Genomic DNA, 16,856 nt, shown 5'->3' on the forward strand with positions numbered 1-16,856 from the left:
ATTTCGCCTAGCATAAAAGAATTATAAATCTGAGCAGACTGATTTGGTATATTGCTGACTTCCAGATTCTGAGGAAAAGCCGTTAGATTTAGTGGTAGATAAGCCTTTATTCACCATATCTAGTCACCAATATTTCTTCAGCTTTTGCTGCACTTCAGGATTAACAGGGGAGCCTTTATAAACCCCTAAATTCAGGTCAAGCCTCAAACCAATTAAGTAAATCTCACTAGGAGTGGAAACCCAGGCATCAGTATTTTTAAAGCCCCTTATAAAAAGCCAAGGTTAAGAACCACTGCTTTAGTCATATTCTGGTGTTATGGCCGAGTGTAGGAGCTTTCTCTGGGCTTACTGGTAAGAGGTGGGTAACTAAAGGTGTTATTTACTATTAACAAATACTGACACTTTCTTAAGTGCTCTGCCTGTAGCAACATTTAATCCACCCTAACGCAGAGAAACTATCATTATCACCGCCATTTTGCAGATGAGAAAACTGAGAGAGAGAGATCATACAAGTAGGAATAGTGGAATGGGGATTCGAATCCAGGTATTCAATTACACAATGATATTTATTTAATAACTATTTTTAAGTTCATATAACATACAAAGCGTAGTATCAAAATACTTGTTAAAGTCTCCAAATGCTTACTGCTATAAACAAAGAGATGCCTTCTACCGATAAACACCTAATTATCAGCAAATGCCTTACCATTTGTGTTGGAATTAAGCATAACAAAAAATAATAATGTTGCCTTCAACAGTACCCTGGAAGAACTGATAATCCTAAGTAAACTAACAGATAAAACTAACTAAAGATGAAGTACTAAAGATGGAGTGCTCTTTAAGACATGCTTTCTGCAGGGGTATTCCCAGGAATAAGATGTGCAGTATGAGAAACACATTTCTCTTCATCCTGTATACCGATGTTGACTCCCTGCTTTCATAAATAGAAGACATAAGGAGAGCATTGAAGATTTAAACTACATTTTATGCCACTGTTTACATGGAAAGTATTTTCTTTATTTAAGAGAATCCCATAGGTCGAAAGCAATAGTTTGAAGATATCGAATACATTCTCCCTTTTATCTATGGATAAACAAACCAACTTAGACCCAAATTTGAATAAACATAATCTTATATAAGTACATGTTGGGAAATTAATAAATGTGAGTTTGAAACAAACTCATTTTTCTATCCAGTGATCACCTACAAGTATTATTTTCAGAACCATTCAAAAGAACTAATGCCACTTTCAAAAACTTGCACCATCCACTGGTAAATCTACAGTAATCTACAGGGTCTTTATTTCTTTAGCTGTTTTGCCATTGAAAATAATGTATTTCTGAAAGGGTTAAATGAATGCCACTAATACTCATTTATACCTCAGTGTGAATTAATGACTTAAGAGTAAGTCTTTCTATGGTTTTAGCAAAGAGAACATGTGGGTCCTGAGACCTGGGAATGGTGGGAAGAGCTGATATCCAGAACAGGAGAAAGAGAAAGCGTACAAACTCTGGGAATGACAAAGGCAAACTCTGGCTATTTCACAAGTTTATCTTGGAACCACTTTCAAGAAGGAAGCAGGAGATATTTGAGAAAGGAAACTAAACAAATTTATTTTCTTTTGTTCCTGATGATACACATTTCCTAAGGCTAATTAATACTATAAAATTTATAATATGTCAAGGGAGTAAAGAGATTTTAATTAGTGGTAATTCCTTTAGCACTAAACAAAATCTGAAAGCAAGTATATTGAAAATTTTAAAAACAGAAGTATGAAAAAGAGAAAGAGAAGAATTCCCATCATCATCACCATTGTCATCATTATTATAAGTTGGTTCAATAAATAACCAGAGAGATTAGGTGCTTCAGGAAGTTTGGTCACATAAGGTAAGATTGCAAATAAGAACTATTTTGGCATAAGCAAAAAAGTCACTGACCATTTCAAAGTGCAAAATATATGAAAACTCAACCATGTATGAAAATTGGACCAAAATAATGAGGTTTACAGAAGTAGAGAATAAACAGAAAACCATGATTATCTCCCAATGTTAAAAAATATTGAAATACATTGAAGGTGCATCATGCATAATATAAAGGTAATTTCAAGTAATCTTATTCTACAGGAAGCTATTACTGATTTTTGTAACTATACTGATACAGAAAGTAATGCATCATTCTCTTGCTGCCACTCTCATTGATGAAATTCAGATTCATTTTTCCCAAAAGAGATGGAAATAAAGAGCAAAAGAGGTAAGAATTACAACTTTCACAGATCACAGAAAATAAATTTCTAGCAATAAATATGAGGAAAATAATGTCAGCCCTAGAAATTAAATACCATATTCTTAAGACAGTAATGTAATCTGACAATAAATGTAACCTTTCCATTTACTGAGGAAACCTTTTAAGAAATAAATTTAAGAAAGGCTGGAACAATCATCGTATCAGTTTCTAGTGCTGAAAACCAATCTCTCAAAAACTTGGTGGCATAAAACAATAATAATGCTATTACTTCTCATGATTTCTATCTCTTAGGAATCCATAAATAGCTTGGCTGGGCAGATGGCTCAGATTCTCTCACGAAGTTGCTGCCAGATTACAGGTAAAAATGGAGCTACTGGGGGCTGGCCAACCATCACTCTCTCTCCAGTAGTCTCATGGTTTTTCTAAATGATCACTTCAGATAGGATAGTTTGGGATTCCTTGTAGCATGATGGCCTCAAGGAACTAGAAGTACTCGTGTTGCAGCTCAGGACTGCAGAGTGTTTCAGTGAGCAAGGTAGAAGCTCACTCCCCTGTTATGAGCTGGCCTTGGAAGGCAGCTAACAACACTTCCGTCAAACTTTATTAGTCAAAACAGTCTCAGCAGTCTTTCCTGTTTCACTGCATGGGATATAAATCTAATCTGTAAATGGAAAGAGTAAGAAAGACATATTTTAAGAAGATCGTGTGGGATAGGAGATACTGTTGTGACCATCTCTGGAAATTACAATCTATGACAATGGTATATCCCATCTCATATGACCTTCTTACAATGTATCTCTCAAACTCCTTCCATTGGGAGGTTATATTTAAATTCCATGCAAGTTTATTTTTTACTAGACTATAGCAACAATAAGACAACAGTATGATAATAAAAATAACAAAGTATCTCATTTAATCTAATCCTATTATTATTCCCATTTTATTGTACAAAGATTGAGCTTCAGAGAATCTACTGCTCAAAATCACACTGCAAATAGCATAGCCAATATTTAGACACAGTTCTATGTATTTCAAATTCCAGTTTTTTTTCCATTACACTATATCATTGCACAATTATTTTAATACTAACATAACTAATCACCCTCTTAAATCCAGTTCATCAGTGAACTCTTACTTACTGTAAGAGTCACTTCTCAATAGCATTTTTAAGTGGAAACTCAGCATCAGACCCACCATAAATGGTGAGAAAATGTTCAGCTTAGCCCCATGAAGTGTTTAGCAGGTCTACAAAGATCAGACCCTTGGCTCGCCCAACAATAATACTGCCCTATAATACATTACTTAACTTCACTCGTATCGCTTTCCCACTTCATATCAGTTGTTACAATTTTATTTTACTTTATTTAATATAAATGTCAGCTTTATCGCTCTTAATAGATAAGCAAGTCTCTAATTTAAAAAAGAAAATAATGTCCTGTATGAATTCCTTCAAATTTCCTCCCCTCCACATCAGGTTTATCTTGAACCATTTTTATTTCTTTTCACTCTATTCTTACTTGTGTCCAAAGCTAATCCCTTCCCCTGTACTTTGGATTGCCTCCCTTCCCATCTGCCCTGAGAATTTTCTTTCTTAAGTATATCCACTTCTTTTACCTTTTGTCTCCATTTCTACTGGCTTTCTCTTTCCAAAACAAGCTCACTTTTTTTTTTTTTAATCCTGGAAAAAAAATAATCTTTCCCTAGTCTGTCCCTTCTCATTCAAGCTATTTCCTTTCCCAGTTCCTTCCAAGTGTAAACTGCTTATCAGAATGGTTTACATTGGATGGATTCACTTTATTATCTCCTACTTACTCTATAACTCATTTTGGTCTGGTTTCAGCCTCTCATTTCCTTCAAGCTATTTGTTCAAATGACATGGCTCTTTAGTACAACTCTATGACTAGAAGTATGATTGTTGCATAACATTCTTTTGTAGTAGGTGTCGTTCTTAGAGCATTCATCCAAGGGTTAGTATTTTCCATAGATAAAGATTTTTCTTGATGAGTTACATCAGTTCCTCATTAAAATTGTTTATTTCCTTTCCTTTTGGTATATATCCAGAACTGCTGGATCATATGGTAGTTCTATTTTTAACTTCTTGAGGAACCCCCATGCTGTTTTCCATAGTGGCTATTCTGGTTTACATTCCCACCAACAATGCACAAAGGTTTCCTTTTCTCCACATCCTCACCAGCATTTGTTTATTGTCTTTTTGATAATAGCCATTCTAACAGGTGTGAAGTGATAGCTCATTGTGGTTTTGGTTTGCATTCGACTGGTGATGTTAAGCACCTTTTCATGTTGCGGTTGGCCATTTCTAGGTCTTCTTCTGAAAAATGTGTATGTAGGTTCTTTGCCCATTTTGTAATTGAGTTATTCGGTTTACTGCTCACATAATGAGGCTCTGTAGGGAGAGCAGTACAGACTCCCAAGCAAGTCTGAAAATGGCTGGAGAGAGAGCAGAGAAAGGAGATTGGCTGGCTTTTGCTGAAATTAGGCAGTGGGGCTGGGGTAAGAAGCATCACAGGCAGACCAAGGCTTATGTTGTTCTAACTTCCTGCTGGTGCCAAAGGGAGGAAAAACTGGATTTTCTCATCAGCTGGCCCAGATGTAGGACAAAAGGGGAAGGAGAGTAATGGGGCTTGAAAGCTGTCAGCAAACATCAATAACAGAGTCATATTTTTTATGACAATCCAGTATACTGAATTTTGAAATGGCAAGAATTCTACTCAGGAAGGAAAATCTTATTTTTGGAGACTGTAAGTGCTAAGATAATGAAGAATTTATATGGGGCTGATTATTGTCTCCTTGAGGGTCTCTGACTATGTTCTTGCTTGATAAGTGAGACAAATTAGAAACATCCAATTATCTCAATTCTTAAACAAAAATAGTCTCAAATATAGAATCTTGGAAGGAATAGTGTAATTTGCTTTGTACAGTAGCTAATATAACATTAGAGTTACAAGACTCAAATAATAACTAAATCATTGAATATTTTTGCCACTACTTCAGTTCCAAATCATAAATTCACAATAAGTTGGAAAAATAAGTTTATGTGAACTGGGTTTCAGTCACGGAAAACCAATCTGGATAATTGCGGAAATGCACTTGATTCAAAGATGTCTTTAAGTTTTATAGTTCTCAGATGTCAGTTTTAAGGGAATATTAGCCTTTCAATACCTATTTGTTAATAATGTTTTTGAATTACTGCTTATTATTTTCACATAATATTCCATTTACCTAAGAAAATATATCTTTGTCTTGTAATTATAATTTGGTTGGCTAAAAGTTTTGTGTTAAAGAGTATCCAGTCAGTGCCCAGTGTATTCCCTTCTGAGGAAAAAAAGGTAGCACACAGATATATCAGAAATAACACCTGCTAAACGTTAAAATTGAAACACGTGAATAAATATGCATCTTTGCTATACTATTCCTGTATGGGGATATATAGTTTTAGCTTTGAAAAAAAGTTTTGAATTTAAATATTACAGCTAAATAACTGCTAATCTATGCCTGTCTGAAATCCTAGAATTGAAGATCGGAGTGAAAATGGGCAATAGTACAAAATAGTGTACTTAGATCCAGCTAGCGGGATGGTCTTCAGCATTTGTCAATATTTTCGAGAGGAGGATTAAATTAGGCATGCATATGCCATATCCATAAAACTATTTCGTGCACCTCTCCACCTCCCCAATCTTTGTGTTAGATCAAAAATCCCTTAGGCAGAGGGGCCTGACTGTGCTGATCCACCACCCCCAGTGTCATTACACAGACAGTTCCCAGGAAAGCAAACGGTTTAAGGCTGCGTCTACTGGGGACCCCTGTGCTGTCCTGAAGTAACTGTTCAGTCCAATCACATGTGGTTAAATAAAGCAGCAGTGTACAACCCACCAGTACACTGCAAGTCGAGATGGCATGAGTACCATCCCTAACAAATCTTAAGGCCAGTATTGTTTTTAAAAAATTGAAGAGAAAATTCTCACCACATTAACACTTTGGTTAAACAATTCCATAAGAATGCAGATCTCCACATAATGTTCAATTTGTACTTTTAGTAAAAGGTACATTTGAAGATTAAATTCTTCTCTGTATATATTTCATTGCAATAAGTGTACCTATACTGGTTTTCTTGTGATTGCTCCTTATTATTATGTTTGTACTTTATTCTCCATTGTTTAGCTTGGCTACTTAAACTTTATGGGGGAGACACAGAGTCTTTTTTTCCCAGCTGTGCACACAATGCAGAATGGAGTTTCGAACTAATCACCGGGGAAAAAAGGGAAGACATGGAAAGCAAGATGTGGGAATCTCTTACCAATCGCTGAAAATGTATGATAAAACTGAATGCAATAAAGTGATTATGACTCATCTGTAATCCTGCAAAAATGATTGGTGATGAACTAAAGTTAAAGGCAAATAAGAAGTGTAATAACCTCCCTCAATAAATATCCATAGTTAAAATTTTTTCTTATATATGCTTGGTAAAAAAATTATGAAATGTTTTTAAAATATAAAGAGAAAATTAAAATTATATAATCCTGTTATCTAGAAATATCTACTGTTAACATTTTGAAGTTTTACTTCCAATCATACTAGTTTTTATGTATGTGTGAAAAGAATATTCCTTAGAATATTGCTGAAGGCTTTGTCTATAAAGATAAACAGACAGAAGTATGCTGCTATCTTTTCTTTTACATAGTGCTATATTATATTATCCCCTGCTGTTAAATTTCCTTCCAAAATACTAATTTTCTGCAACTATATAATCTCCCATATTATCAATATACTACAATTTATTTAACTTTATCCTATTATTGGACATTTAATTTATGTCCAGGGAGGGGGCTGATGTCTTTGTCATATATAATATTTTAATGATCATACTTGTAAATAAATATTTGTAATGATCTCTCAGTATTTCCTTTAGATATAAGAATTGTTCTACTGGGTCACACTATTTTGCCATTACATTCATATTCAAATATCTTCACAAAAGAGCTGTGCCAATTTAGAATCTCATCAGCAGTCTATCACAACGCTCTTTGCACACGCCCTTCCCGTCACTGAATATTGTCTCTTTAAAAAAGGACTTCGATAACGTTATACAGAAAAATGATATATCATTTCACGATTATTTTAAATTTGATATGATTATAGACTTGACATATTTCTTTTCTATGAACTTTATCTCTACATGTTTTCCATATTTCTATATTGTTACTAAAGAGTTTTTAACTATTATTCATTTATAAGCACAGGTTTTAAAAACATCCTTAAATATTTTTAAATTCTATGTTCATTTTGTTCAAAATCAAATGAGTTTGCTTCAAATAAGTAATAATATCTCTCTCCAATATTTCTAAATAGGCACAAGAGTAGACATTGAAAAAACATCAAAAGAACATTTCTTGCTTCCTTTTTTCAGTGACCTCAAGGCATTTTTTTTGTATTTGTATCTTTAACTTGACTAGAAAACAGACATCTTATATGAAAGTAGGAGTCATCATTTTTCTCTGACATCCCCTTTATCTTTTGAGCCCTCACTCTGCATTTTAGATGTGCCCACTTACACAACACAATGAAATTTGATGAATTGTGGAAAAGTATTCTTTCGTGGGGAGAGTGCCACACATGTCTTTGGAATGTAAGGAATTTGACCTTAAGTAGACAGGAGTCACATTCTATATAAATAGTTCTCTTCGGCAGTAACTTTCATCAACTAAAACTACGATGTTCATTTTAAAGGAATAACAAAAGAATTGCTAAATTTTTCATAAGCTTTCATTAGCGAGAGGAAGGATGTTCATGAAGCAAGACTTGGTGTTGAAATCACAAATGCAACATTGTGTTGGGAATTCCAAGTCCAGAATCAGCCTTCTTGACAACAGGACAGTTTTTTGACCTTTGAGTTTTAACAAATCGTGGTTAAAACACTATTTTGAAATCCTCCAGCTAACATCTGCATAATATTGCAACTATGTTAAGAAATGGGAAATACAAAAATATCAAAATCATTTGATCAAAATCATTTCAGTTTTGCTAAATGACTTGTCGTACTTATTATATAATAAACTATTTTTAAAAATTCACTAACTGAAGACAGATTACAGAACTAGAAATATAAGTAAGAATAATAAAGACCCAAACAATGTATTTCTAATAAGTAGGTTTGCTGCATATATGCAAATATACTCCCTGATAACAGGTACAAGGGCCGGTGTCATACACATTAAAAAAAAATCATATATTAGGTCATTAAAAAAACACCTCATAAGTCCAAAAATGTAGAAATAATAGAAAAAGCATTCCCTGATCATAATATAACAAATCCAAAAATTAATGCAAATAAGAAACAAAAAGTCCTTCCATTTGGAAATAATTTTATTTGTTTAAATTTTAAAAATTCAAATTTTGTCATAAAAAGCTTTTAAATCAAAAAAGAACTGCAAATCAAAAATTTTAAATATCCAGAAAGTAATGATGATAAAGATACTATATATTTTGAATATAAACCACAAAAAAAGAAGAAATGAATAAATATAAAGATGAAAGCTAAAATAAATGAATTAGAATACAAAAAAAAAAAGAGAAAACAAATGTATACAATAAGAACTGATAATAAACTTAATTAAAACACTAAAAGTAATAAAAACCAAAGCTTGGCATTTTTTATATCAGTAAACTGGATCAAAACCTTAGCTACTTTAGTCAAGAAAAAAAAGGAAGAAACATATGTGCACACAAAAAAAAGAAGAACAAAGTAAGAATAGAAGAGTAATTTTAAAATATTAAAAAATTACTTTCCTAACTCTAAATGCAATGAATTTAAAACTTGGATGAAATAAGTATTTTCCAGGAAGATATAATTCACCAAAGTTAGCCACAGAATCTACATAAATCCTTTAAAAAAAAAAAAACCTAAAAAGTTAGATATAAAAGAGCTAGTCCCCCCCAAAAAAACACTAGGCCTTAACAGCTTCACAGAAAATTTTTTTCCAAATTTTAAAACAAATAATAATTGAAATTTATGTATTCTGCAATATATTAAAAAATAAGATTGCAAATTATTTTTAATGAAGTGTGAGTTACATTAATATTAAAACATTAGGAAGATTGCAGACAAATAAGCAAAAAAAAAAAATGCTGACTTATTTTTACTGTTTAAGAAAACCTTAAAATAGTAGCAAACCGGTTCATCTAGCAGCACATCAAAACAACACAACAAAAATAAGTGGGATTTATTTCGGGCATAAAAAGATGGTTGAATATTAGATAATCTTTTATTATATTTAATTCCCTTTATAGATCTAAGGTGAAATATATGATCATTTTACTGGATGCTGAAATGGCATTTGATAAATTCTTTGTAACTTTTTATCTACAATGAAAGAAAAACTCAAAAAAATCGAAATTGGTGAAACATTCACTAACGCACATGAGGGCATCACAACAAGCCCAGAAACCATACGCCGAATGGAGAAACAACACCGGACGCAAAAACAAGATGAGAACACTCACTATTACCACAACTAATGAACAAGGAGCTAGAAGTACTACCCATTGCAATTACAGTGAAACATTTATTTTTTTACTGGAAGTTTAAAAATATAAAATAATAAAGTAAGATTAAAACTTTTCATATGATATAACTGTACAGTGGAAAATCCAAGATAAGTTACAAATGAAACGAAGATTACTGCAAAGCATGAAACCATAAAGGGAAAAGAAAACATGAATGCATTTCTTGATAACATTAGAGAGGAGAAGGCTTTCTAATCATGACTTAAAGTGCAGAGGTAATTAAGTACAATTCACAAAACTATCAGTGAGATTTTTTAAAATTCCACTATAAGAAAAATAAATCAAAAAGATAGAAGCAAAAAGAAAGACAAGTGGCAAACCTAAAATTAAAAAAGAACTTTACTATGGGCAAAGTGTAACCTCCCAAACATGTAAATCTGAAATTAAGAAAAAGCCAACAACTAAATGGAAAAATAAACAGATATGAACAATTCATTGGAAGTCAAATTAAAAAATCCCTTAGAAATAAGAATTGTGTGACCTCATTCATCACAAATGAAATCTTAATTAAAATATGATAGTATTTCTTCATCTATCCTACTGGTCAAAACCTAAAATGTTTGACAATACACTCTGAGGTTTTATGGGGGCAAAAGCGTTTTCATTTATTTCTGGTGGGAGTACAAAATACCACAACCCTGTACAGGACAATTTAATAAAATCTACCAAAATTTAAAATGCACTTACTCTTTCATCCAGCAATTCTTCTTATAGGATTTTATTTAGCAGGAACACCTGAAATGATTTACATAGAAGGTTATTATCTTACTGTACTTTTTTGTTAGCAAAAGAGCCAGTGACAACTAGTCATATCGATCTAAAGGAGACTTATTAAACTATGGTATAGCTACATATGTGAAGATTTAAAAAAAAAAAAATGAAGAATGTTTCTAGACCTTGATAAGGAAAATTCTCCAGGATATAAAGTAAAAGGAAGGAAGGAAGGAAGGAAGGAAGGAAGGAAGGAGGAGGAGGGAGGAGGAGGGAAGGAGGAGGAAGAAGGAAGGAAGGAAGGAAGGAAGGAAGGAGGGAAGGAAATAGATTCAAGTTATATAACAGTGCCTTATTTTTGTGGGAGGAAATAATAATATATATTTACATTTGCTGATATTTACACTGAGAAACACTGGCAGTTTACACAAAAACGTGGTTCCCTATAGGAATTCAGGCAGTACAGCGTGGCCGGAGACAGGAGTAAGTGGTGATGACTAGGTATCTAAAATTATATCTTTGAATATATCATTTGGATTTTTTAATTCAATAAATGCACTGTAAACCCAATTATTTTAATTCAATGGGTATAAAATATTTTCCCAAATATAGAATATTACATAACAGAAAGCCTGAACAGCAGGTACTTAAAGAACATTTATTGAGGGAATGAATGCATAAGAATAAAAATTGTTTCTCACCTAAACAAATGGAAGGAAGAAAAGACAGGAAAAACATAAGAAAGTGGATGAGGGAGGGAAAAATCCCACTTGACATTTGTGATACCTTCAAATTTTTTTTGAGATTAATTTTAAATATAGCATTTGTTGTCTTAGTGAGCAATTTGTGAGTACCAACAGTTTCTTTAAGTAAAGCTGTATCAAAACTAAAAGCATTACACCTTCATATGAATACATATTGTATGATTACTGAAATACTGTTCGAATATACATATGCACTATGCATGCAAGTATATTAAGTGCTTCATTTGAAAGAAAATTTGAGCGGGGAGCACCATTACTTAGAGTTTTCAATCAGAATGAAACTTAATTTAAATTTTTCAAATTAATTTCCAAGAGTTATATATCCATTCAACTTGAATGCATGTTTGAAGTTTATTTCAGCTTCATTTTTCATATGATGCCATAAGAGAATATTAGAAATGTGTTTCATATTTCAGACTGGCACTATGTATGCATGTATGTAGAGATAAGAATTATTTTATTATTATTAATATTAAAAAATTTAGCCACAGTAGAAAAAGTAAATTTCAGGCAGTATAATGCAGTTCAAGTGAGACTCAAACAGTGAAAAATTAGACATCTTTGAGAAAATGGGGAATTTCATGGATACATCATCCCAACTGTGAATCTTTGCTCAGAGCTGGCTTCGGTAAGCAGTTCCTGACTGAGCTTTAATCACACAAATTCAGTAACAGTTACACATGTTCAGCCATGTGCAGGGAAGGCCCTAGCTGCAGAGGAAATGGAAGTCTTTTTCACACATAGCACACTTTGTCCAAAAAGTATAGCAATAGATATGGCAAGCAGTTCACAGTCAGACCACAAAACAGGTGGGTGTGTGAGGAGTGAAAGGGTAACAGGCCCTCCATATGTGGCCCAGAAAGATGTCACCATTGTACGGACAAGAGGGCCGTGTGACTCCCATCCTCCCCCTTTCCCACCAGGAATGTTTACTGTGGTTGTCCTGAACCTGGTCGGTCATTGCAAATTCAGTATGTGCAAGGCAAATATTTTATATTCACAAATCTCTGCATCAAGAGGTGCCTCACCTGTACTTCATGGGTAAATCCCGAGGAGGTGGAGGTTACTTCACATCACCAGAGACCTGAGCTTGACGCTGTGACAGAATCTGGCTTTTGGATTGTTTCCCTTAAAGAAGTCCTGGATTTTTAATATTGATCATTATTAATTTTGTCTGGAATGTGCAAATGAGGTGGAGGTATTCTGAATCAGAGACAGATGATCATTAATCACTTAAAAAGCAAATAATGGCTCTGTGGTCCCTCTCACCCGGATTCTTACCCTAGGTGTGACAGAAGAAAAGTCATGTAAAATGTCCTACCCATACAAACTTCAAAGTCTGTTTCTCCAAGAAAATAGAAAACAATGATTTTCCTCTGTTTATAGCCAGTAGAGAGACAGCCGACCACCTTCCTTATTGAAAGGAGGAGAAAAAAATAACTCTTGCTCCTTTGAGAAGGGATGGCAAGGATCCTGGATTCTCACTCTCAGCTTCTGGAATGTAAATACAATCTTTCCAAGGGCTAGATAAACACTGGATGTCTCCTGCTTTTGTGACCTAGAGATGTTGCCAAAGTCTGGCCTTCACAGATTTTGGAATGTAAATACCTAGGAAGAGAGTTCTCCAGTCTATCTGGCACCTTGGGGCTTAACCTAGGGACCCAGTCAAACGGTCACAGATCTAGTTCTCATACGTGAAAAGTCAGATGCTTCCAGGAAAAATAAAAGGAAACATTTCCTATCTTTACGTGTTACACATTTCCCTGTCTCAGAAGGCTAGGGATTTTTACAGAAGCGCTGAGACACCCAATGTTGTATTTCCCTACAAGAGGGGGAAAGTATATTTTTATGTATGAATAAGAAAAATTAACTCAATATTTGTAACTGATATTAAAGTCAGTCATAATCATTAGTATTGTTCATTAATATTTTATTACCATTTACTATCCTCCTCTTTCAGCCACGTGGTAAAATTGTGCTTAACTGCCCCTTGAAGTTAAGCAGAATCGCGTGCCTTGTATTGGCCATGACAAAGGACTGGAATCATCAAATGTCATCTGCAGGTAAAAAGCTTGAAAAAACAGAGCATTATGATGTCTTCCCTAAATGGTAGACACTCTGACACCTGCCATCCTTGAGTGAGAATGATGTGACATAGAGCCCAAAGCTAATCCTTGAAGCACCTGTAGAATGAGCAGAAAACTAAACTCTTGTTATTTTAAGTCACTAAGATACTGTAGTTGCTTGTTATGTATATACACATAAAAAGTAATTGAAAAACTGCTATTGATCCTAAACTTCTAGAAATTGATGTGTTTTGAGCTGTTTTTCCTTCTGGGACACGTCCCTCTGTCTCCCCAAATGACATGATATGCTCAAGAATTTAATATTCCAGAGATTGCATCTCCAGTGTCAGCAACAACCCATGGAGTCTGATCCATTTCCCATGAAAAGTACATTAGATATTAAAGTCAATAAGATTTAAATTCTGAGATGCATATGTCAATCGATTTCCGATCATGTATATACATGGACACAGTAAAAGTTAACCTCCCTGTAAAAAGTTTTGCTCGGTATAAGGAAATCAACCTTAGTACTTGCACATGTGAAATTTGCTAACAAACATATCTTTAGTTTACTTAGATAAATAAGAATTGATTTCAACATACCTGAAAGTGAATTTGGAGCCCACCGAATATAGCTGACCAGTGAACAAGGCAGGGCTTAGGAGCTCGGACCACGTGCATTGGAAAATCTGGATATAACTTCTGATTTCCCCAAAACTCTGTCCTCCCTCTGTATCCACATGGCATTGGTTCCAGGCGCCCCTATGGACCCATGGATGCTCAAGTCCCTTAAATAGAATGGCGTGGAACAATGCAGTTGGCTCTTCGCATCCGCAGATTCCCTATCTCCAATATAAAATACTGTTTTCAATCTGAGGTTGGTTGAATCTGCGAATGCGAAACCCAAGATAGGGAGCGCTGATGCATCTACACTGAAAAGAAAAATCCACGTAAGTGAACCCCGCAGTTCAAACCCCCTTGTTGTTTGAGGGTCAATTGTATTTCCTTGGTTTTTTAATATTCTACAAATATTTTCATTCCAAAAGAATAGCCAGAACGTTTCTTAGGGAAACAAAAAAAGTTTCTAAATATTTTTCAGTCCAGATTCTATTTATTCCTCAAAGTTAATCTATCTTGAGTTCCCATTGGTGAGGTTTATTTACTTTCTAGTGATGTCCTGTAAGTAACTAATGAAAAGAATCCTTTTAACTGTCTATCATATATCTACATTTCAAACTTTGAGCAGCTGAAATCCACAGGCTATTCAGGCAATGTTCTGTATTAATAAATTCAGGCAATGTTCTGTATTAATAAATTGTATTCATGACACTCTAAATTTAGTGATAAGTTTATCTTCTCCATTTATAAGCTAAGATTTTAAAACTGGTGTTAGTTTTTAATTTAAAGAACAGTTGTACTTCAAAAAACAACAGATAATTGTCCATTTTATATCTGAATTACAGCATGGAGAAACAAAAATTACTGCCTTACTTATTACTTATAAAAGGGTTTAATATTAAATGTGCACACAAAGTAGGCAATTATTTATATAATCCAACATAAAAAAAAGATACTTTGAAAAAAAATTGCCCAACTACTGAATTTGAGCCTAAAGTGTTTGAGAAGCCTCCATTTATTATATCACTGTCCCCCTTTGCTGTGCCATTTTTGTTGTTTTAAATGAAAGAAACAAGATCTTCTTTCAGATGGCATCTATTAAGTAAGCAAGTTTTGTTACTTTTACCTCCATCCATGAAATAAAGTCGTATTCGAGATCACGTTCAGACCCTGATTAAATCAATCTTTTCAAAATCATTCTTTTTCTAAAATTATTTTCTGAATATTTCTTCAGAGCCTAAAAGAATAACTTTATTCAAAATTACTAAAACAAAAAAGAATAAATGTTTCTACCTAGCATAATTTTTAATAAAAATTCTGAAGTTTTCTAAAGATACTGATAGACCAATTCAAGAGTTTTTGTTTAGTTTTTCTCTATGTTGGCTTTTCTGATTAACTCGTAGATAAATCAAAGTGAGGAAAAAGAGACAAAAATATATATTTTAAAAACTAGACCTGGTCAAAGACATCTATTATCAGAGATGCAAACTTGGGGGAAATTTTAACTTTCATTTTCAGTATACTATCTATTACAATTTTTAAAACATTTATTTTAGAGTAAATCAATATCAATTTATCTTAACCGGTATATTTACAGGTAAATTAAGGTTTAAGAATAATGACATACTGAACTTTTTCAGTGTTTACTTCCACTTTTAATCACTAAATAAATCATTATTTGAATAAATAAGTGCTATTAAATGAATTCTTTTGTTTTTGTCTAGTCAAGTGCTACCTTTTCTTTCCATGTTTTAAGTCTTATTTACTTGAATCTAATTGGCGCAACTCTCAGACAACATATAGGCCAATCTGTTGGTGAACAAAGTGCTATGATTAAAAAATAATATATCAAATCACATAAAAATACATAAAGGAAATTCAATTTGGGAGCAACAAAGACACTCTGGATGTTAATATGAACCTCATCTTTAATTTTAAAATAATCTAGCTCAGACCAAAAAAGGAGAGGGAATTTAGTGTTTGCTGTTAAAAATCATGGATCTTGCGCTGTGAGGATGACTAGAGAAGGAGGTCCGAGAGATCCCTGCACTTTGCTGTTTCAAAAAAGAGGATAAAACCCTTCAGTTTCAACACGAGGCTGAGAACAACAGAAAGAATTGGATGCCATACTAGAAAATTCTTGTTCAGTAGTTGTCAAAATCTAAAAAAGACAACTGTTTAAATTCTAAATCATTCTCAACAATTAGAATGCAATTGATTAGATGCAATAACTTGGAATTCTTTCTTTAATCTCTTGGGACCTCTGTTACATTGTCAGAGAATAAACCCCAAAATTTGCATAACATTTTAACTCTCTAAGTAGTTGTTTGGACCAAATGATCTATTTCATTTTTTTCTTTACATTGGATCTTTAACTCTATTATGCACAAGAAAGCAAAGAAGTTTGTGGGTTTTTGGGTTTTTTTTTTCTCACTACATCTAAGTTGTCCTTTTAAAAAAAAAAAAATCTCAGAAAAGTGAGTAAGAGCAGATCTCAAGTTGAGTCCCAACTTTCCCAACTTTGGTTCTCATAGTCTTTTGGGAAAGACTTCCCTCCTTCATTGTGAATGCTCAATGAGTCAACTCTGCCAAGGGCCTTGGGATTCAAGTGAAAGTTTTGTAATGACACTGAGGTTTTGGCTCTAAGGAAGAAAGCAGGAATTTTAAGAGTTTTGACATATCATATATCATTATATCCCTGTTCCGCCATAAGTTAAAAAAAAAAAAAAAACTATTCAGAAGAAATTTTCCCTAATACCCTGACCCCGAAGTTAGCATGGAGTCCTCGTGAAGGACTTTAAAAGAATACTCATCACTGAGCCTCACTTCTGAGCTGATCTCATGATGCTTGCCTTAAAGAGCATTGGGAGGG

The 16,856-nt window shown here is 33.5% G+C and overlaps 1 long non-coding RNA gene across 1 annotated transcript in view; it reads right to left on the reverse strand.

The window, feature by feature from the left end:
• Positions 1 to 12,493, reverse strand: part of LOC120613447 (uncharacterized) — a 93,846-nt gene extending 81,353 nt beyond the window's left edge. The window contains exons 1-2 of the long non-coding RNA XR_005655708.1: positions 12,329 to 12,493; positions 10,513 to 10,560 (exon numbers count right to left, since the gene is read on the reverse strand). This is a non-coding gene — a long non-coding RNA (uncharacterized LOC120613447). The remainder of the gene's footprint in view (positions 1 to 10,512; positions 10,561 to 12,328) is intronic.
• Between the last annotated feature and the right edge of the window lie 4,363 nt (positions 12,494 to 16,856).

Source organism: Pteropus medius, unplaced genomic scaffold (genome assembly GCF_902729225.1).
Source record: "Pteropus medius unplaced genomic scaffold, Ma_sr-lr_union100, whole genome shotgun sequence".
Lineage (NCBI taxonomy): Eukaryota > Metazoa > Chordata > Mammalia > Chiroptera > Pteropodidae > Pteropus > Pteropus medius.